Source organism: Plectrocnemia conspersa, unplaced genomic scaffold (assembly GCF_051122295.1).
Source record: "Plectrocnemia conspersa isolate PC_06_02 unplaced genomic scaffold, ASM5112229v1 ptg000009l, whole genome shotgun sequence".
Classification (NCBI taxonomy): Eukaryota; Metazoa; Arthropoda; class Insecta; order Trichoptera; family Polycentropodidae; genus Plectrocnemia; species Plectrocnemia conspersa.
In genome coordinates, this window is record NW_028277173.1 from 27,989,088 (window position 1) to 28,014,787 (window position 25,700).

At 26.1% G+C, this 25,700-nt stretch overlaps 1 protein-coding gene across 4 annotated transcripts in view; it reads right to left on the reverse strand.

Annotated features, from left to right (window-relative positions):
* The window catches only part of pdm3 (POU-domain protein pdm3), a 257,264-nt gene extending 232,695 nt beyond the window's left edge, over nucleotides 1–24,569 (reverse strand). For 3 of the 4 annotated variants that reach the window (XM_088192304.1, XM_088192300.1, XM_088192299.1), the window contains exons 1-2: nucleotides 24,354–24,568; nucleotides 9,079–9,268 (exon numbers count right to left, since the gene is read on the reverse strand). The gene's annotated coding sequence lies outside the window, so the exon portion shown is untranslated. Of the gene's footprint in view, nucleotides 1–9,078; nucleotides 9,269–24,353 lie in introns of all 4 variants that reach the window. The other variant, XM_088192301.1, reaches the window with a different exon arrangement.
* Nucleotides 24,570–25,700: the final 1,131 nt, after the last annotated feature.

Genomic DNA, 25,700 nt, shown 5'->3' on the forward strand with positions numbered 1-25,700 from the left:
ACTCACAATGTGCTCAACCTCAGCCCTTCTAGCAACTGTTCTTGCTGAAAGGCTGCAATAGCTATACACGATTTTATTAATTCGCCATCGCCTTTCTTGTTTTAGTTAATAAATTAGACATTTTTTTTTTTTTTTTTTTTGAATATTACTTTTTTGCGAATTGTGAATATTTTATCTCATTGTACATAACGCATCTTGAAAGAACCTGTTCTTAGCAAGGGCGTTAAAAGTCAATAAAATTTGGGAACCACCCAGCGAAGTTAAAGAAAATCAATAAATTGCCTATTGATGTGACTCACAATGTGCTCAACATGTTTAACAGCTGTTTTTACCAAAAGCCTAAAAGATTAAAATAAGGCTAAAATAATTTTATACGACATTAATAATTCACCATCGGTAAATGTCTTTATTCTATTAATTAATAAATAAGATATTTGTGAACTGACTTTAGTTACAGCATATGTTTATTTATTTTATTTTCACGAAGAAGATGCGTTGCGAAAAGAATCGTTTTAAACTTTTTTGCAAGTTGTGACTATTAGTGCGGTAATTACGACGTAATTGTATTCTTTTAGTACAGACATAATTTCATCTCACAATAAACATTGTTTTCTCATCTAATTCGGTACCAAAATAATGAATGATGACATTGAAAGTCTACTAATCTTTTCTTTTATCCACGTAGTTTGCCGACCTCTGTATTATACAAAGATACGGCTAATGAATGAACAATACGTCAATGGTTTGAAAATATCCATTCTTGCGATTTATATCTTAAAAATTAGTCACGTGAGTGATCTAATATGATGACTAATATAGATAATAATGAGCTGAAAGCAGTGGTGAAAGCGGATACATCTTAAACTACGCGAGAATTAGTGATTTGTGTTTTGAAATGATTGCTTTGATTAATTTTAACACAAAGATTGAATACATAATTTTAAATAAAAAGCAGATTCTAAATAAATCATATATAAACACAAAATGAGTACTAGAAAGATAATAAAAATAAGGTATTTATAATCACTATATAATACAACTTTAAACGTAAAGTAAATAATAAAAAAAGTTAAAGAGTAATAATTTTTTTAATGCTTTAAGAAGCTGTGAATGATTAATATCATATGTAACAAAAAAACCATAGATGCTAGCGAAAAGCTAATTACAGCAATAATGTATTACAACAAATATTTTACACTAGTAAAGTTTCAAAAAAGAGCTACAGCTTACAGCATCGTCAAACATTGCCGTGGAAATAAAATTAATTTGTAAATATCTTCAACACAAAAAGATTTTTCAATAATAAAATTAGTGCTATAATTGCTAATTTTTACTTAAAAACTAATCGTTCAAGTAAAAACTCTACCCTTTATCAAAAGCAATTTAGATTGCCTATATGATTTTTATTGTCTCCAAAATCAAATTATAAAATAAATAAATAAAATTGAAACCTTAAGAATTTTAAGTCATGTAGTATATTACTTTATATTCCATTGTTTTTTCTTTAAATTTTTATACCTTCATTACGAATTCATCAGATCGATCGCCTTTTCCCCAGAACCACAAAACCTAGGTGTGGCCTTAATTAGGCTTCTGATTGAAATATTTACGACTGTGAGCGTCTCCGGCCAGGTTTTTTGATTTATGGCCTTCTCATTCGTAACCCACAACTGCTCAATCGAGGCATTAATTTTAAATTTGGCCCCAAAAAGAATCGATATCACCCCATGCCGTTTCAGGGCTAATTTTATCTGCAGATAGGCTTTTGGTTCATGCAATAGTAATACATATACAGCTACTAAGGGGAAAAATAGCCACTAAATGCCAATTAAGATTAAAAATAGTTCATGAATACAACTTATTAAAAAAAATAATAACTCCTTCAGATAAGAGATTTGATATATCTGTAAAACAATAAATATGATTAATTAAGGTAAAAAAAATAGATACAGCGAGATGATTATTTACTTAAAAATATAAAAATCACATACAGCACAATTTAAAAGTACAGTTTGTACATTTAAATTCTAACCAAGACATAATATTACCTGAAAGACTATAGCTCTTATAAATTGAAGGGTATATAAAAATTTTCATTCATTTTTAAATAGTGCGATTAAATAAATATGTATATTAAAACAAGAAGCTCGTAAAATATTATTAAACACAGCAATAAAAAAATTTTGCCTTTGAGTGAAGTATATATTTTTTATTTACAATTTATTTTATATTTTTATCTTATGCCTTATTTTTAATTTAATATATGTAATTTTTCCTTTTAGAATAATAAGTAATTTAATCAAACCTTTTTCTATATATTTAATAAGAATATACATTTTTTTAAATAAAATGAAATAAAAATACAATTTTAAATGTTAAACTGTTTATGTAATTTAAGTAAATCCTATGTTAATCTAAATCTAAAAATATAGATTATATCTTTTAATATAAAAAATACGCTCGGAGATTAAAGTGTAATTTCAGAATAATCTTAATTATACGTCATAAACAATATTTTTATTATTAATGTTGCTAATTAACGTCGCTTTCGGTGGGGTGTTAAATGATCGATAAAATTATTCTAGGGTGAATCTTGATACGCTGATGAATATTTATAGTTTTTTTTTGTACAACTTTGTACCGACCGGTAAATTTACAACATCAACATTATGAGCTTAATTACAGCATATAATGCACCGCACTTTTGAATACGTTCGAAACATTTAAATTTTACATTATTTATGCATTTAACTTATAAAAATATGACTTATAATAACAGGTTACATTACATAAGAATAGTTTGTCACAAAGATAAAGAAAATATTTATTTAAAAAAAGGACAACCAAGTAATTAATTTAACTGTTAGTCTTATATGTCTAAGTCAGCTTTATAAAGTGGTAGTTGATTAGTTTTTACTATAAAATATGTTCAACTATATCATATTTAAGATTATTTGCGGGTTTAAACTCACGTTTTACAGTAGATACTTATATTTTTATTTTATTCGGAGAAACTTTATAGTGCTAGGCTAGTTTTGTATCACAGTGTGTTCTTAAATATTATATATATTATATTTTTTAATATATACACATATTTAAATTATTATTTCAAATATTAAAAATAGTATGACGTAGCGCCAGCTAATGAATACGTGCCACACAACTCATAGTAATGAAGTCAACTATACAATCGAACTTATACAACATTCAACAAGCTTCTCTTTCAAATAAACTTCATAATAATAATATTAAAGACACAACAGCGATTGTCACTCGTATAACAATGTGTGTGGCAGGAGAAAACTATTTATATAATTTTAGACAGTGCCTATTCTTACTTACAATACACACACGTCTCAACCTTTAACCCTAAACAGTCTATTTTTATTTACATTCAGCCATTATAATTGTCGGTTTCGGACGTAAGGCTCTCGAAAATTGTTACAGAGCACAACGTGGATTTATGGGGCTTTTTTCGGCGTAATTCTTACCTGTCTCGCGTATTCCGGAAGAGTTATTCGATCGGGATTTATCGAACGGTCACATTGGAATCGCTCGAGTTTAACGTCATTGTATGTGTGGCGCGCTCGGATTGTTAGCGTGGACCGCTTTGGCAGCGTTTCGACTTTCGAACTCGGATACTAAAAGGATTTGATATAATTACGTATTTTAATTTATTAGCTCGGACGAGCCGAGACGCTCAACTGTCGGTTTTGGAGCCATCTGTTCTTTATTTCGTCCATATACATATGCATGAATATTGTGAAAGTAATAATTCTTCAAATATTCTATGAAGCATGGATTTAATGTTACAGTAGTCAATATAATTACATCATTAATAACCATTGGGGTATACCGACGTTGCGCTTTATAACTTGTTGAAGGTTGTGCAACGATATTACTATTACATATTAAAATTATTACAAACGTAGGCGTATTATTGAACGTTATCGACCGTAATCATATATTTAGTTAAAAATATTTATGCTACGCAGAATTAAAGACGTTGCTTAATGTTATATGTAGATTGGAAATTAATTATAGGTTGACCCATAAAGATATTTAAATAATATTTAAGTCGAACCGAAAAAAAACTAAACGTTTATACTGTTAAACGTTTAAGACTCCAAATATGAAAATTACAAAATTTCACTTAAAAAATAATATGATTAAAAAAATATTTTTTATTACTATTATATATTTATTGATATTAAAAAATATAGTTCAAAATATAATTTTTCTTAATGTTATTAAAAGCGCAGTTAAAAGTAGCCCAAGCATTATTCAAATGTGATAATTATACATTTTTATGTTACTCTCAATTAGCACAAAAATGAACATGATTACAATAAAAAAGTTTTTCTTGAAAAAATAATTTAACCCATACCAACTTATCAAGTATAATTTATGCGTTATAATACAGAGCTAAAATTCCACTATTGAAAAATATAAAATGAATTAATTAAAAATACATATAGTTTATAATACATCACTGGAATGCTAAGCAATTATCTTTACTAGTGATTTTTAAATCGAAATTTTTCCTTTTTTTAAAATAAAAAGCCATAATATTAATCTATAAATAAAAACCTTGTATTATTTTTTTTTTTAATATGTTATATATCATTGATGAAATACTGATTTAAATTTGAAATAAATCGATATTTGAAAAACATATATTTGAATAAAATATGTGTTTTTTAGATGTCAATCAATACATTTGCTAGTTAAGAGCAATGTGTAATTTTAATCATAAATAAAGCTATTCTTTCTTTGTGGTAAAAATCTGGATTACTAACAAAAATATTTTTAATTTTTATAAATTTTTAAGTGGCATTTAAATTACAAAATAAATGTATATTTAATTGTAAATACAATACAGAAATTAATATATAGTATTTATAGTGATGCACTTGCAAGTAGCCCTAATTTAACTTTTTAAAGCATTCTATACAATAAAGATTTTGTCATGGCCAAAATTTGGCGGCACTCTGGTGACACTGACATGACATATTCTCTCGACTGGCAACCTCTGGCGCGCTCTTGCGCCTTTGCGGGCCCGCGCCCTATTATTTTTATAAGCACCATGTAGTTCAATAATTTAATAAAAACACTACTACATCGGCTCAATCTGTTTCTAATTGCCACCCGTCACCTCCCGCCGCTAATGATATTCTTAATAAAATTACTCCTTAAGCACTTAAACGCAAGTGACTTGTTGATATTTTTTTAAACAAATTAATTATTTACAAATTATTATTTTTAGCATTGTTTGTCCGTGAACCAAATTTTTTTAAAATACTGATGCGTGAAGAGAAATAATAAATGACTCACTAATTAGTCGCTGGCGTTTAAAGGGTTAAAAAATATTTTTAAACATTAATAAACTTTTATTTGATGTTGTTTAGCATGAATTACCAAGATTTCCAATTTAATTATGATTTAACAAGAAGCAATAAGCAAGACGTAAAACTAGATTGACGATAATCCGAATCTAGCTCGTCGGTCTCGGGTTTGCGACCCCGCGCGTCCACTCAGCGTTCGTTAGGTATTATTCAAAGGTCTTATAATTAGGGACATAAATATTAATGCGGCTCTCCATAATTACATCTCACTCTTTCCTTCTCACTAATTTATGTTCGTGTAATTTAGATTTTTATAAATGGCGGCCGCGGTAATTTGTTACGTTGGCCTTTTTACCACCACCGCGCACACCCATCACCTTCATCAAATATGAAAGAATTCCTGTAATGATAATTATACGGCAGCGCGATGAACTCTGCGGCCGAACGGCCAAAGTACACCCCTGGCCGACCCCTGATTTTAGGGGTTCGAAATTTACAACAAAAAAAACGCTGTGATAAATATTTTTTTATAAAACTAATTTTAAATATTTTCTTCATTTCAAAATGTAATAAGTTTAAGAACAACTGGTTGGATTCTACATTTTTAGTATGTGAAGTGATAAGACTACTACTTATATTTGTAAAGTGATGATACAAGTCTAATGAACATTTAAGCAAATGTTTTATTCGGTTGCCAACAATGCCGTTTTCACTAAAGTCCACGTGACGTGCCATAGAATTGCAGCTGCATTGTTCTTGAAGTGTGTTTGAAATATGTGCCAAATTTGTTTAGTAGCCTATTAATTATTTAAATATTACAAACTGGACTTCACACAAATCAGAAATATGAAATAAAACTAATTGTAATAAAAAACTTTTTCAAAATAAAATAAAGAATACTTAAATTTATTATTTAAATTATTGAGCTTAGCTGGAGCTACTAAATAAATAAATGTATACCTTTGAAACAATGTGTGTTTTGGCATTTTATATTTACACTCAAATTTAAGTTTGGTCTTATCATCATAGTCACTTATTCTGAATATTAATGAATTAATAAGGTCTCGGTACTATATTTTTTAATAATTCGTTTTGTATGATTAATTAATTCAATGTTCTAAAATTTTTGGTATTGGAAAAGAGTTTAGTATCATTAAAAAGGTTTGGTATATACTATTTTATCGCTTCATTTTTAATTATTTAAAGTTCAGATCTTTTTACTAATGTTACTCCACACCTAGCAAGCGCGCTATATTCTTAGTCTAATATAGTAAGTCTTATTTTTTTTAATGCGCTTTTAATGGTAAATATCGGTTTTAGGGCCGCAATGGCAGCTATACATTTGGATCTGAGTTCCGTGATATGTTTAGTAAATTTAAGCTTACCGTAAGAACTAGCTATGATATAAAATCAGTATTTTTTAAATAGAAATATCATTATTTGATAAAATGAATAGGTACGATCCAAGAAAATAACCCTGCGAGACTCCAACAGTATCAATGGTTCATTATATAAAAAAAAAACATAGCTACAATCTTTAAAGTATGAGAGTATTATGTGTATAAAATATAGCAGGAACTTTACATATTATAATTCTTTGTTCACTTTTAAGAGGTCAAGTCAAGAATAATCTGTGTATTTAAAAAATATTATTAAAATTTAAGTAGTTTGTGAAGTAAATGCAATTAATTTAGACCATAAGAACTAGCTATGACATAAATCAGTATTTAAAAAAAAATTAAATGGTAATAATATATAAAATGAATAGGTATGATCCAAGCATATATCCCTGCGGGACTCCAATGGTTTGAAAGGTTCAATATTTATTAAAAAAACATAGCCTCAACCTTTCAAGTATGTGAATATTATGTGTTGGATCATATAACGTATAACAATCTATCGGATAGTATTGATTTGTTTTCATTCAAGTACTTGCAATTATTATTAGTATTATTATTAATATAGATATTTTTATATGATGTTTTGTTATTTTATTTTCTGTTCTGCACATATATAATTATATATAAAAAAAGCGTTTCGAGCGCTGGCGTTCTGGCCGCAACGGTTAAGAATAACGGATGCAATCGCGACTCTTTATGGCACTTTACAGCTCGCAACTATAAATTGGCATTGATTTGTAAATGTATACAAAAGAAGAAACCGTTACTTTGATTAATTTATAAATTATTACTGTGTCAAATAAAAGCAAGATAAAGTAGCGTTAAATTTAATGAATAGAACTTTATAAATTTAAACACTGGTGCGCTATTGTTTTTTTATGAATCATTAACTGAAAATACGTGGGTTATACATATGTCAATAAAAAGTTAGGACCCGAGACTTCTATGATGGAAGCAAAAAACTCTTTTACATCATTGCTGACTGTACTAAAAAAAATACGCTAATGGTCGACTTGATGATGAAAGTATTTTTGTAATATGTCCAATGCTGCTTTGTACAAATGTAATTATTATAATAAATACTTTCAGAGTTTATTAGTTGATTCAATTATTGCAAATAATTATTTTCATTTTTTTAGATTCAATTATTGCAAATAATTATATTCATTTTTTATGTTTTTTAGAAAAAAAAACGCAAAGAAACTCAGTTAAAACTTTGCTAAAACTATTATATAAATTCAGTGATTCAAATATTAAGTTATTTATTTTATTTATACAAACTTAAATTCTTAGTTTTATATTTTTGAACATAAAATAATGAAATTAATGAATCTCTCAATTTGTAATAAAATAAAATGTTTATTATTATTATTTTAAAATTATACAAGAGTTTATTTTATTTTTACAATTTTAGTGAATCGATAAATGTTTGTTTCAAAAATGTAATTTTAATTTTAAACACACGTAACAAAACACGTAAATTGTCTTTGTAAGTGCTTTATTAAAAGTTTCAGCAAGGGACACAATATCCACTCGACCCACATACAGGCTTCAATGCAATGACGCGCTTCAGATTGAAGAAAAAATACACCCATCATTATTAAAAAAATTAAAAAGATTATCGAACCGATTAATAGCTCTCTAAACCATCGAAATCGGTTACGACTCATTTAAAATTTAAATTTGAAATCAAAACTTCGATACGCGCAATTAAAAAAATTAAAAAAATGTACAATTCGCAATCGTTGCTCTTTCATAAAGAATATGTTAAATTTAAAAAAAACAATACATATTTTATAATGCAAAACTAATTATTCGGCGCTGATCATTTTCCGTTCGATGGCCAAATAACAAATCACCGGAATGGAATGCACACTGATTTCACTGTTTCATTATATTATAAATTATCATGCGATAACCATTAAGTTATGAGGCAAAGTGTTGGAGATTAACGATTAATAATATAATTTCGATCGATACTTTCCGCAACGTAACGACCGACACGGTACGCTGCTGCGACCGATTGTAAAACAACCGGAATTCTCATTACTTTATGTGCATATTTTTTATTTTCATTTTAAGTAATGTTTCAATCGTCTGACTAATTCAGGTTAAATTTCACAGTACGCTCAATTATTGTTTCGATCAAAATAAAAATAAATAGCATATATAATTTTTTTTGCAAAATAGTTATTAAATTTATTTTTGATCTAAATCGTCTTTATTTTGTTAGTATCATAATGATTATTTAAAATTTTATGATTATTTTCAGCTCAATGATTATCAGTACAATACCAAATTAATCTAGTAAAATAAAAATACATAAAACTCACCAGAAGTGTTAGCAAAGAGCAGGTCTCTGTGCAGAGTGGCCGTTTTGAAACGGGGGTAGAACAGTTTGCCGGTAATTTTTACCGGATTTTTAAATACTCTTAGTTTTTAACTAAACGTTATCTCAAATTTAACTGTAACTCCGACTCGGTGTTTTTTTAAACGCACGATACTCCTCACAAGTTTGGTGATCTGTAAAAAAACATATCATTTAAATATTACACCTATATATGTATTAAAAAATCAAAAATAGGTTTCATATCAATTTCAGAAAATCTAGAAAATTTTATTTTTTGCGAATTATTTAAATACTAACTTATATTTCATAAAAAAAATATTTATTACTTTTATAATTGCCATATTTTGCAACTTTTGTAATGTTGTATGTATGCTTCATTGCATGTGTTATATCATTACACAATGAAGCAATATAACTTGTTTAAAATATTTTTTAATAAATATATATTATATTGTAGTTAATAAAATGATTAAATTGTTACCGTATAATTACTCTTAAATTTGTCATAATATCAACTATATAAATATCGTAATGTTATTGCCACAAAAGCATTCATAAGAATTAATCTGACATTGGATTTGAGTATTTTGTCCCTCAACTATTTTTCTATTGTTTTTAAATTATTTATTATTTTTAAGTACTTTTACTAAAATAATAGATTAAAGTATTTGATTACAGAAATGATATATATAAAATATTTTAAAAGACGTAAACAACTTATACTAGTAATGGTCAAACTTTTAAGGACTGTAAGCGTTATATAATATATATCAAGTTATATAATTACATATATTATATTAATCAAGGGTATGTACATTGTACATACACTTATATATATTAAAGGGGCCTAGAAGTAATGACGTTTTTATCAATAAAACATTTTTCAGTATTTTCGATTTTTTCTAGGTATATAAAATATTTTAATCATCTTATTTTTTTTTAATGAATTTTTTGGTAATAATTTTCAGTTTTGTAATTAAAAAAATTAAAAAAAGCTGATTTTACTTCTAGATATTTAAATATTTTTTCCATAAAAAATATGCATTTAAAGAAATAGGTAATAGTCGGAAGGGCAGTGAATATGAACGCAGCAATAAAATCTTACCAACCAAGGATGCAGATTTTATCATGAGATAATCAAGAAGTGTGTTAGGTTACATAATATTTATCTGCCTTTTCACTCAATCTGGTTAAAAGTTTACTATACACCTGCCATTACTGTTTTACCTTGTTTTAAAACTTTAAAATCAATATTTCTTTTGGAATCCTACCATACACAAAGAAAAGCATTTTAGGGTATAAGTCAGATTTAAGGGATGAAATCATCCGTAAGAAAGCTAATGTTTTTCTTAGTCACGTTTAAATAAAGAACCGTTAGGAAGCTGCAAGGAAATTTTTGGCCACTCACTCAAAGCAATTTTTATATATTTTTTATTTAAATTTTCATTCTATTAAAACATATTTTTAATAAAATTATAAACGAAAATGAATCGAAAAACGTATCACATAAAATGCCTGAGTTATTATTATGCGCAATTTTTCTGCGAGATGAATGAAAAAGGTGTTACAACTTCATTCATTCACTGATTGTTGACATTTACTTGACGTTAAGATGGTAATCATCCATAAACACATAAAGAAACCGTTTTACAAATTATCTTTGCTTGTATTCAAATATTGGTCTTATACGTCATATAGTATATTTCTATATATTTTTAATTTATTGGATACCTTTTAATGCAGTGCTTATTTTCATATTTTCAGACTACTAATATAGAGATAAGATACATTATTGATGTATCAACGGTGATTTATAAAAGTATCAAAGTTGTAAACGTAATACGTTCGTTCGACATAATATATTATACTTTTTACAACTTTTCCCTCAACTCACGATTTATATCTTTTTTAGAGATGTGTATAATGGGCGATAGAGCTAAAGATCTAGAGATCTCGCGATCTTCGCTCGTAACTCTTCTCCAACGTCGAAGACACGGTCGTTAACTCTACAAACATACATATGACGTATTACCCGTACATACATAAGTCTTTCCCCCTTTAATTCGGGAATTCTCACATACATTTGTGCAATGGAAATATAATTAGTGTTTTGGTTCGTAAATTCCGGGGCGGTAGCTTCCGATGACAGTTTAGTGCCGAGTGTGAAGTATGTCGGAAATTTTAAGCATGTGGGCGGATGGTAGGACGTTGCGAGAACCATTTGTTATTACTTGTATATTGTAGAGTAGAAATTTTCCAAAAAAAATATGATTTCGTACGTATACGTCGGAAAAAAATAAGCGGCTAATCTATTAACGGCCAGTATGTAATTATAAACAAATAACCGTTGACAGGTGATGTTTTATTTAACAGAAATTATTTTTTTTTACCGGTGAACGAAGAAATCTTATCTCTTACTGTTGTGGTTGGTGATTATTGTATTTATTTTTTAATTATTGCATTGCAGTCACTCGTTGCTTTTGCGTTAAATTTGTCAACATTTACAACATAATTTTTTTTTTTTTTTAAAGCTTCTCTGGATATTTTTAAATATTTTTTATAATAGTAGAAACATAGATGCTTTATCTAAATGTAAAGTTAGCCAATTTGTACTTTTTAGAGATCGTGTCAATTGATCGTTTCGATTGAGAGATTTCACATACTTTCATTATCACTTACATATCTTTTAAATTTTGGGTGGTTTCATTACCTTATCTCATTTTAATCTAATGATGTATCCGTAGCCAATTAACATAGATATAATTATCTCGAACAATGATTTTAAATATTTTTTCTCATATAAATAATGACGGTATTAAATGCGTAAGAAAGCGATAAATCAATCAAATTTAAACTAAAATATAGGTATTAATGTTGAATATAATCTTAATATGAAGAAAAATTAGTTTGTTTTTAAAAATTTTAGTTATAATTAAGACATAAAATCAATGGGAATTTAAAATTATATGCATTGTGAATCTTATGTTTACCTTTATTCATAAAACATAAATTTAAAACATGAATTGTATATCAATGAAATTATATAATTATTAAATTGCTTTCTTTAACTTACATTGTTTTGATTAACGTAGCTGAAATACAGCTGCTTTTTTATTATTAGATATTATTTAAGTTAAATATATGATTTTTTATATCGATATATATATTTTTAATAGCCGCTATTTTGAAATAAGATACAAGATAAGATTTCACTGCTATTCTAAAATAAGATAACAAATATGTTATGTATTTTTTTTAATGCCGGTTTTTTTATGATTTTTGTAGCAAAAATTTTTGATAATTTTTGGAGAAGCCGGTATTTTAAAGCATGATTTTTGTATCTAAAAATGTGTAAAAGTATTTCACGATATTTATTTTATTTAAATATATGTTTTTTGCCTATTAACATTTTTTATTATGATTTTAAAAACAACATAGATTTTTTGATTTTTCAATAGCCACCATTTGGAAATAGGATTAGACTTTTATTGCATTAATAAAATAAAATTTATAAGCATACAAATGTGTAAGTATTTGTTTTAATAAATATATGTTTTCTTTTAATTAAACAGCATAAAATACTTTCGACAATTTGCCTTTGTACGATTTTTTTAACGAAAACTGCAATTCTCCTTATTTTTTTTAATAGCCGCTATTTTAATGTATCTAAAATTCATGTGTTTTAAAATTCTTATCAAATAGTTTTATATTTATTATCATGTTCCAAAATATTCTAACGAAGTTATAAATTTATTTATTTTGGAATAGCTGCCATTTTTAAGCAAGATCTTTGTTTTTAAAAAACTGTAAAAGTAATAAACAAAATATTTTTATAGTTAATAACCGAGCTCTAAAATTCATTTTAGCATAATAATTAGTATGAAAAAAATATGATTTTTTTTCAAAATAGAAATGAAAAATAAAAAAATGGTTTTTTGCTTCAAAACAAGCTATGAGACTTGCAATATAGTCAACGCTCTTAATTCCTTTGTTTTAATGACAAAAAATTGCATTTTTGTTATCATATAGAATTCTTAAGTACCCCCATAATATTTGGTGTGAAAAAAAAAATATTTTTTTTGCAAAATGGTAGCAAATTTAAAAACTTAAAGTATCATAACTTCGTGGGATGAAATCGTACAAAAAAGTGTACATTTTGTGTGAATTTTTTACGATTTCTGTGTGTTAAAATATTAAAGCGTAATAATTACCATGTTTTAAATTTATTTTAATTTGTTATTTAGACTTATTTCATCACAGTTACAGTTTTATGGATTATAAAAATAGCTAGCACTTTGAAAGGAAAATCCTGTATTTAAATATGAATTTAATAAATTTTATATGATATAGATAAAATATTTTTTACATCTTTACAATAATAATTTTTATGAAGTAACAATTTCTTTGATGTTTTAAATAACTGCTATTTAAAAAAAATAAGTTAGGGTAATTGAGAAATATTTGTTTCGGTTAAAAATATTTTATAAAATATGTTTATTCAGAGCTAATATTGATTTTAGGTATTTTTACAATAGCCGGCATTTTAAAACAAGATGGTTGTTAAGACTAGCTAACGAATTTTTTTATATAAAAAAATTATTACGTGATCAATGTTTCAGAAAAGTTCAATAAAAATCTAATTGAAACTACGATAGTTATCAAATACACCAAAAATATGTAAATCATATATATACTTAATTTATAACTTTTTAATATAAGTAATAACTATATAATTGACAATCTGTATTATACTATCTACAGTCTACATAAATATAATTGTTAAAACTAATAAAGAATTTGCCACATTTTTAGTGACACCTTTTCATATTAAAAAATCATAATTTATAGTTAAATGTTGGCTTAAAGTGAATAAATACGTAATATGTTACTTAAATTTAATTTAAAACAATTTTTTGTACTATTTAAAATAATCTAAAATAAACGATAAATTTTGCAGAAAAAAATTGATAATTCTAATATATTAATATTATTATGACATAAATAACAATCTTTGCTATAGACTTTCGGTTAAAACCTTTTAGTTTATTTCGCAGTTGAAGAAACAAATATGGTCGTATTACTACTCCTTTTTACATTTGATACAATTTTACAAAAAAATGTATGTTAATATGATAAAAAATAGTAATCAGAATCTTGTATAGTGTTATTGAAAAAGTATAAGATTATTTTTAAAGCTTAAAATATATTATTTTAATAAATTTAATAAAAACTACTATTCACAAATAAGCATATTTTTTAAGCATAATATTTTTAGTATTCAATGGTTTAAAAATCTTATCTATAGTAAATGTGTGATAAAGCAATTAAGATTAGCATTTCGACCCTTTTTAAAAGCAATAAAAATACATCACTTATTGGTAAAAATTTCGGTTTTCTCAAATATGCATAAAACAATGAATGAATGATCAACATAAGCTGACCGATGAAATAATTTGATAAAATGCTGCCAACTAAACTTTATTTCTGAACAAATTGTGGAAAAGACCTTTAAATTCTAAAATAACTATAAAAAAACTATTCAAAACATTGGTATTTAAATTACTTATTGTACTAAAATTTCCTTTTTTTTCAGAAAATATTACATGGGCAATAATTTAACATGCTTTAAAAATATTAACTTTTGTACTTCGTATTATTTTTATATCAACAAATTGAATTGTTTAAAACTCCTATTTAAATCACTGCCAGAATAAATTACATTAAATCTCGTATGATTTATGTGAGAACGAATATTAAAAAATAAGGTCCTGTGTTTTTAATTAAAATTATTAATACAAGATAATCTTGTTATTCATTAAAAAAGCTTGTCCGCATAAATCATCGATCGATTGAATAATAAACTGGCATATTTTTAGATATTATACACAGATTGCCGACCATGACTGGCGGCCGGAAGGGGCGGGATTACCACCAATATAACAAATATATACTTTACCATATATATTATATAATATAAATCTATATATACTATTAAAAAAAATACCAATAATGAGCCAAAATTCAAAGCAGACACATGTATTTACTATTAGCTTATCTTAATTCATATGAACTATGCAAAATCATGTTTCTACTATTAATTAGGTTGATTCTGGAACATAAATGATCTGCCCGTATAGTAGGATAGGTTCTATAAGTATAAGTACTGCCATTTGCTGAATACCAAAACTGATCGTACCAAAATGGATCCGCTTGATTCGTGAAATACCTTTCCAAGATTCCACAATATCAACCAAATGACTGGGATGTATTATTTGAATGTGTATGTGTATTCGATTCGGATAGAATAGGCACGCGTGCCGACAGTTTTCGCTAACCTTGCAGTTAAATTTAACCGAAGCGGTTAACACGAGATACGCCCACGTCTCTAGCTGTGCTTTCTGCAGTTAATTAATAACAATGTACTAGTTTTAATAAAACATATATGTATAATATGTACAAATAAAAAAAATAAAAAAAACTTTAATTATAAATCGTATTATATTTTGGTTGATTTAGTAAGAAGATAATAATGGATATTATTAATTTATTGAATAATTTAATTTAAAAAAAAATATTTTCTATTGACATGTGCTACTAAATATAATATAGATTCAATAAAATCTATTGATTTAAAATTTTAGGTATTCGATCCTAGATTTTTTGATATCTAGACAAAGAACTGAAATTGTAACATACGTGTATAAATGTATTTTTAATTAAAAATTAAATGTAGATTATTAAAATAAGACTATATAATAAAGTATCAGGAAATCATAATCAAAGCACTTCAATTTATTGACTTCATCAATTATTCCAATGCAATTTTTAGAATCAAATAACTGAATTATTCGGTTGAGAAGTCTCGAAAGTTACTCAGCGCTTATGACGTTAAACAATAAATCCGAATTTTATTTCCTTCTTCTTTTTCCACCCAACCCACCCACTACAAAGCATCGAACTTTCCGTTCATATTTTCGCCCTGCTGCGAAATTATCTGCATTAGCCGCGAATTAAAGTTCAATCAAACACGTCAAACCTTCAAACTCGACGGATAAATACTAGCCGCGAACTTTTGCAGTAATTGATAGATGGACGAACGTGCCGGTGAAGTTTTGCACTACTGTAAGGTCTGAATTTTCAATTTTTACTACCTACGAATTAAATTTCTGATCAGGTGCAAATAACCATCGAGAATCGAAAACATCCCTTGAACCGCTGCCGTCCAATAGCCGATACGAAACTTAAGTAAATTATTTGAATTCTTCCCAGCCCAAGTATTATAATCAACATTCTTCGGTTAATGAGTAAAGTTTATTTAATATTTTGTATTTAATCTATAAATCGATTGAGTGATCATATAAAGTATATTAAAATAACACGAAATTAATTTGTCCATAATAAACATTTAATAAACTAAATGTAGATAGCATTTAACTTTAATTATTTTAGATATTGCCTTTAAAAATAAATTCTAAACTTAATTTTGAATTGTATAGAGCTTTAGAATGCTTTATTATAAGTAAAATATTTTTACGTTAACAATAGATTTAAACTATACTTTACAAACTTAATTTAAAATATTATCATAAATAAAGGATCCACTTTCAATACTTAAAATCTTCACCTTCGGTAAGAAAAACATTATATGTATATATTTTATTATTATATAAAAACTCTTTAAAGTAGTAAGAATACTGTATGGTTATTTTGATACATTTCTGCAAACCCTGTCATCGTTAATGACAGATTTATAATATACATAGATTTATTATTATGTAATGCAACGATTTTTATATAAAAAATGTTAAAGAGTTAAAGCAGCATTTATCGACAAACGTTATGTTAAAAATAACAAAAAACTAATTATGGCAATAGTTGTTTTCGATCAAATGTAATTGATTATTGTTTTTATATATAAATTAAACACTAATCTCTTTGAAAGATTTTAGCGATTCTTCACAAAGAAAAATAAAATTTATCTTGTTTAAATGCGTTAAAACGATGGACACATAAGCTAATATTATGAGAGTTAAAAATAAGATATTGAATATAAAATAAGAAGAAACCATAAAAATACACATTTTGTTTATAAATAAACTTATCGGTTAACGTTTTTAAAAACATTTTTAAAAAATTATAAATGCTTTAGTAATACATTCACAAAAGATGCAAAATGTATAAACACAATTAGTAAAAATATGAAAATAAAAATATCCTATAAAATTTTAAGAGCAATTACAAAAGGCTAGAGATATATAAGAAAAATCTACAATATTTAAATAATGCTATATGCAAAATGTATACAAATTAAAAATCAATGTTGCAGTAATAAAAAATAATTTAAGAGCTTTTTTAACCATATAACTATTTAAAAAATAAAGGATATTGTGGGAGCAGATCCTATGATCAACAAAGAACACCTTAGAATAAAATAAAACATTTGGTGGTTCAATCATCATATTTATTTGGAGCTTTTGTAAAATTAAGAAACTAATTTAAATTGCTTAAATTGCGCTAAACTACTACAATTTAAATATATTAAAAATTATATAGTTATATGAAATACATATCAATTATATACCAACAACAATTATAGAGCTTTACTAAAACAATAACTATATAATAAATAAAAGCAATAAGATATTTTTTTCTTAGAATAATAAAATAAATATTTGGAATGTCGTGCATTTAATGATAAATTAAATTTCAACTAAATTTTTAAATTTATTATTAATAATAATTTATTTAAGATATTTGAAATTAAAATACCATTTTTTATTTGCGCTAAGCTACTAGTTTGTGTAGATATTAAAAAAGTTTTTATAAGTCACTTAATAATTTAAAAATATTGATGAAATAATATTTAAGATATTTTTTTTAAAATATATATATATTTTATAAATAAAGGATATTTTAAAAGCATATCCTACGATATATAAAGAAAAATATTCATTGGAATTTCACGTTTTTTATAATACATTCGAATTAAAATATACCTTTTGCGGCTCACTAAATTTATCAGAATTAATTGATGATAATAATTTAACTGGTGTATTTTTTACACATAAAAAAATTATGTTTATAAAATGTTTATATATGAAGATTATATATACTTTTATTAGTAACTTAAAAATAAATGTAATATTTTTTACCAAGAAAAAACTAAAGAGGTTTTCTGAAAAATATCTATTCAAATAGTTATACAACACATATTTTACAATCGACAAAGAAAAACTCATATATTCTATGATAAATTAAAATATGAATAGGTACCTTTAGTAATTAACTAAATTTATTAAAATGAATGCTAATAATTTATCTGATTTTCTGAACCTGAAAAACTAATTTTTATATCGCTCAAATCACACTTAGCTACTTTAATGAATATCAAGATATTTCATTTTTTAATTTACTTTACAAATAGAATATTTTCTACCAATAAAAAATGTCGATTAAAAAATAGACAATTGTAAGTAACATATCAATTGGAATATTTTTTACGAAAGTAGTTCAAGAGCTTTTAAAAAAAATACTATACAATGAATATATGTATATCTTATGAATAACGAAGAAAAAGTCGCGTATTTTATATTACATTGTAGTATAAATACACCTAAAGTGATTTATTAATTTTATTAGAATTTAATCATGATTATAATTAATTTGATGAATTCTATAAAACTATAAAACAAACTTAAATATTGTATAATACTAATAGATTGTAATGTTAAGATTATATAGATGCAATTTTTATAAACAATATTTACCAAATAAAAATCGTTTGAAAATAAATATTTCGATTGACGAAGATGTTAAGTATTTTATGATATGAAAATATGATGACAAAAATCTGAGGCATTAAAATTTACCAGAATTATCAATAAACTAAATTATTCATATATTTATTAAAAAAAAAAGGAAATTTAATACAATTATTTATTTAAGAAATTTAAAAGCTATTTTTTCTTAAATACAATATAATGAAAACTGTTGTAAGATCAATTACGTAAATAATATAAATTTACAGCACATGATTTTATATATATAAATAATATAAATCGACATATAAAAACCAATGTTTTAAATACTTTACTAATATTGAATAATATGTACATTTTAATATTATTTTCTATAATGCATATTAAATTTTCTACGTTTATTATTTTTTATGAATACACGAAATAAATATAGCAGCTTTATATATTTTTATACTTGCACCAGCAAATAATATTTAATAACAGTAAGATATTTATTTTGCATAAAACAATAAAAGTTTTTACGCAATACGAGGCTACTTTTAGGTGCACCATTAATAAGTAATTTTCAGAGAAAGTAAGAAACAGCTTGTTTTTACAAATAAACACATAAACACTATAATTTAAAGAGCACAAATAGACGATAAGAATAAACTTTATAAATATTTTTAAGACAAAGTTTTTACGCAACATGAAGCTACTTTTAAGAACACTATATTAAATTTATAGAGATAGTGAAAATTTGTTTGTATCTATAGCTTAATAACTTTAAATGGTGATTTTCCAAAAGCATTTGAATTTAAAAGATCAACAAAAGACCATAAAAATAAACTTCATCAATGTTTTTAGAACGAAGTTTTTACTTTATTTGATTCGATAAAAGCATTTGTATTCAAAATATTTCTATAAGACGATAAAAAAATATTTTGCTAAATATGAGGCTATTTTTAAGTGCTTTAAGTACTTTGTAGAGAGAGTAAATATGTGTATATTTATAGCTTAAAATCTCAAAATATTGATTTGACAAGAGCAATATAATTTATATGACTATTAGAAGTCAATAAAAAATACTTTATATTATTGCGCAATATTAGACTATTTTAAGAAATAGTTTGTATCCATTGCTTTACGTTTCGAATGTGGATTACACAAAAGCTTCTGAGAAAATAAAAACACGGAAAATATTTTTCGGCGAAATGTCTTTTTACAAGACATGAAAAAAGTTTACATATTTGACTTAATTTCACTTAAGCTTATATATTTGACTTTTTAAATAACAAAGTATTTGCAGCATCACAAATATATATTAGTAGCAGTCAATTATATTATTTTTATAATTGAAATTACTACATTTTTTAATACATTAAAAATAATTATTAGTTAAAATCTAAACGAAATATTAATAATACTAATCGAATCTAATCTGCGAATTAAATTTTTTCATTGTGATTAAGGCGATGCTGCAATTATTATATATGTTAATATAATATAACAATAATTTTTATTTATTTTTAAATGTATTTCGTAAATGTAGTGTATAATATGACACGAGCTTAAAATAGTTGTGTTACAACGATGTAACAATAAACAGCTTCAGTGATTTCTTCCATTATATTATATTTTATCTTATGTCATTCTGATCTTTATGATAAATTTCTAAAATAAATAGATGTCTATCTTTAACTTATATCCCTTAAAAATACCATATTACGACTAATGCTATTTAACTGGTAATATTACAAAGTAAGTCATGTATCACCTGTGAAAAATCTGTTAAAGCAACATTGTTCTGTGCATTATATTATGGATTATGTCAATCTTGTCTTTACCGATGATTGCATAATAAAAAACAACGAATCATATATCTATCTTAATCCTATATCTCCCTATAAACTATGTGCTGTAAAATGTCCTAGTATTACCAATGTTATTTAACTGTAACTATTACAAAGTAAGTCGCCTATCACCTGTAACAAATCTGTTAAAATAACACACCTCCCCCCCTCGCTCCAACGTTTAAAGTCGTCTAATCCGAGGGTGGTTTTTGGAGTAGAACAATCCCATCAACGATACCGCCTTTTAAATCTCTCTTCTTTCCTTCACTCTCTCTCCATAGGTAGGGTAGGAAGGTGCCGCATTTAATCGCCTCCCTTCGCCGCCGGTTGGCGACCCCTGGCTTGCGGGATTTACAAGCGTCGGCGTATTATTGGCACGACGCTGCAGAGACGACGGCTACAGAGTGGCTCGGGATAATTAGCGCGAATGTCAAATACTAATTAAAATTAGTAGTCATTAACGACTAATGTCCGACGTGGCAACAACTGCGTCGTCGTCGTGCCGCAGCACTATGACGCATAACATACACACATACACCCGGTCATAATTAGCAGTTAAGAAATAATTATAAGGCTAATTATAACGGCCGTTGCGCAAAAGCGGCGGACAATGGCGATTAGTGCAGTCGTAAAACGTCGAACTCGAGGCCGAAAAGACAATGTCTGAGACGTTTGTGTGATATAACAACATAAGATGTGGGTGATTCTAATCAAATTTTTAATTTTTGTGAAGATTCTTCTTAAATTTGATGACCTAAATGAGGAGAAACAAGCAGTGTTTCTGATCTTAGATTCTCGAAGGACTAAAATATATTTTTAATAATATGAGCTAAGTAGGACTTTTAAAAATGCAGATATATAATATTATTTGTCTGAGTATTGTCAAAAAAGTAGATAAAATACATATGACAATCTCACAATTTTCCAAGCTTAACTAAATATGGGATATAACTTTTTTAATATCAACAAAAACCTAACTTTTTTTACGCAGTTTTGATTAGGAATTGAACCATTTTTTATCAACATAAAATAGAGCATACTTAAATGAGAGTCTGAGTCATCATAGCATGTTTTTCATAAATTGATTAATTTTAACTATAATCATAATCAAAAAATACTGTATATAGTGTTACATATTGTACCCCCAAATACCGCTTTTTATCGAGTACCAGCAAATATATAACAATAGTTTGATTGTTTATTAAATTGGAAACAATTTTTTTTTTAAATAAATTAGGCTTATTTTCAATAGTTTATAAATATAAGTATACAAATAAAATTATTTAAGTCTAATGCAATTTAATTGCTATGTCAAATACATTACTTTTTAATTTAAAACATGAAAAAACTTACATAAAATACCTTTGGTTATAACAATCAATTTTTAAACTAGCATTTTATTACACAGGGTGAGCCATAAAAATGAATGGTTTGGAATAAATTATTAAAAAAAAAACTACAAATTTTATCGATTTTTTTAACTCATAATAATTCATATTAAAATAGATAAATTTTAAAATTTTATACAGTGTAGGCCATAAAAATGAGCGATTTGAAATAAACAATTTAAAAAAAAACTCAAAATCTTAACAATTTTTTTTTAATTGATATTTAAATAAACATTTAGGAAAATCATATTTTAAGAATAACATTTTCCAGGCGTGCACCATCGCGTTGCAAACATTGCACGTGTTTTTCATAAATTGATTAATTTTATCTATAAGCTAAATCAAACTTAAATATTAGTTTCATCAAAAAAATATAGTATATAGTTTTCTTGCTTATTAAAATGGTCCCACATTTTTCAAAAAAAAATTAGGCCTTTTTTCAATAGTTTACAAATATAAGTATATAAAATAATATTCAAGTCGAATGCAATTTAATTGCTATGTTAAATACATTATTTTTTTATTTAAAACAAGCAAAAACTTACATAAAATACTCTTGGGTGTAACAATAAATTTTTAAACTAGTATTTTATCACACAAGGGGGCCATAAAAATGAGCGGTTTTAAATAATTAATTTAAAAAAAAACTATTAATTTAATCGATTTTTTTAATTCATAATAATTAATATTAAAATAAATAAATTTTCAAATTTTATACAGGGTGGGCCATAAAAATGTGAGGTTTGTCACTTCAAAGTAAAATGGCAGTAGTTTCATGCATATTAGTGAAGCTTTCAAATTAAATTTCGTTGAAAGAAACTAAATAAAATAAATATGACATGTATGTAGGCCATAAATATGAGCGGAATAAATTATTAAAAAATTCTATTAATCAAACCACCTTTTTTAAAATTAATATCAAAGTAAACATTCAGGAAAATCTTGTCTTAAAAATTACATTATTTAGGTGTGCATCATTACGTTGCAAACATTGTTCAAATCTGGATCTCAAATTTGCGAAGACTCTTTAAGCGTCAAAGTGATAATACATGGATTCCCAGGAGTCCTGATTTTTTTCTCTGGAGATATTTAAAGAGTCAGGTTTACAATAACAAACCAGCAACGACAGTATTCGAGAACAAATGGCAATGTGCAAGCTAGTTAACGCAAATTTAAGGACTAGATTTGAACAAAGTTTGCAACGCGATAATGCACACCTGAATAACGTGATTTTTAAGACATGATTTTCTTGAATGTAAACTTTATTATTCTTTTTTTTTAAATTGATAAGACTTATAGTTTTTTTTTAAATAATTTATTTCAAACTGCTCATATGTATGGCCCATCTTATATACAAATTTAAAATTTATTTATTTTGATTATCAATATAATACGTATATTACAAATAACTGCTTTATAAATTAATTACATATCTTGAAGAATTTGATTGAAAGTAATATATTAGAAAAAATTATTATACGTCGTATATTTTTTATTTAGCTTCTTTAAACCAAACTTAATTTAAAAGCTTTACTAATTGACTGTATCTAAATATGCATGAAACTACTGCCATTTTTTTGGAGTGACAATTTCAATAGACTTAACATTTTTTGGTAGATTTCATCATAGCAAAAATCGGCATATAATTATTACATTATATTTTATTAATAAGAGCAATTTATTTTTTGTTCAACTTTGGCGCCAAAAAGATTGACTTTCTGTCGTAGACTATTTTTTTTAATTATAGAACCAAAATATAATGTAAAATACGATTGTTTAGACCTACTTTTGAGCTAATTGCTAATTTCGTTCCAACCGCCACGATTAATTATCGCGATTTGCATATTACATCTGAGACGTTTCGTTATTTTAGATATTAGTATGAAATTTATTTCTACCTTAAAATGTGTATAAAACTATTTAACAACAAAAAAATAATTATAATAAAAGTTAAAACAAATTTTTTTTTTCCGTAAAGATTTATAAAAATATATTTTAATTAAAATTAAATTAATTACTTCGCTGCTTTTTAAGTTATTTAATTTTTACCTAAAATTCAGCGATCTAAATATGTATAAGATGAATCATGATAAAATATATTCGGTTTTATTTTACATGTTGAATTGATTTTAAGCCCTTTAAGAGTCCTAGATTTTAAGTTGACATGCAAACGTCATCGTCCACGTGTCGATATTTTCCGCACACGCCCCCTAATTTCATACACATCCCTATTCGAAACAAGGGTGTACATTTGATGTATCTGGTCACGTATCTACTTACTCGTCACTGATCAATTCGATCCTGGATCGATCCTTGATCAATCAGCCTGCCGTCTTTGCACTCGTTGACACTTTTTAGATTTGTTTTTATTTTCAATCGAAAAGTTTTGTTTTGGAAAGTTCACGTTGCGTGTTCGTTCACGTCACACATGTCAGTCGGCGGAAGAAGTGTAACCGGCTGGGACGAACGACGCGACCGGCCACCGAGCCGAGACTGAGGCCGGCCCAGACCGAGGCGGCCCCACTTGACAACACCCGCCGGGCCAGAAATACTAAGGCAGCGGCGCGCGTTACAGCACAACTCGGGACGGGGCTGGGACCAAGTCTCCGAATGAAAAAGATCGCCAAAACGACTAAAAAGGCGATACAAACAAACTTTGTAACTGTGACTCTTTTTTAGTTAATGAAATTTTTCATGATATGAGGCTACTTTTAACGGCCCACTACTTACATATAAAGAACACTGAAAAGCAGATCATATCTGTATCAAGTATTGAATTAAAATATTACTGATTTAATTACATCGACTCCAACAAAAATTCTTTGACAATACACTTCGCCAATTTTCAAACAACGGAATATTTAGGCAATATGAGACTACTTTTAAGCGCTCCCCTCTCTACATACTACATATCCAGAGAGAGCAGAATTTAATTATATATATAGCTAAACATCTCAACAACTCAAGATCGAGATTGGACCAAATCATTCAAAGCAAAGAGACTACCATAAGATGATTAAAACAAACATCATCAATATTCTATGGACAAAGTTTTTGAACTATATGGTCTACTTTTAAATGCTCCACTAAGCAATATATATTAAAAAACAGATTATATCTTTAGATTAATAATCTAAAAATAGGAATTCTACAAAAGCTTTTGAGTGCTAAAGACCGAAATGTAATAAAAAAAACCTATAACTAATTTTCGGATGATAAAATCTTTCATGACGTTTAAACTACATATGTTTAAGGTGTATTTTTTTTAATTATCATATCTTTCGCTTAAAAATACTGATATTACTATTTTACGAAAGTTTTAATGTGGAAAATGGTTTAAAAAAAATCACGAAGAAACTTTTTTACTTCAGTACTTGAGGGCTACATTATCTGTAACACAACAATTCAATATGGAAACTTATTTTTAGTATAATATTTTTTTAAGTACTTACGAGTATTAATTATGTATCCTTGAACCGAAGAAGTATTGAAAATTATTAGTAGAAAATTTATTTTAGATATTCTAGTTACTGTGACGGCAAGAAGGGATCTAATTTTGCTTAAGTTGTATTGATTATTTGATTATATTTAATAAATCCAGTTGTTCATATACTATTTCCATAAAAA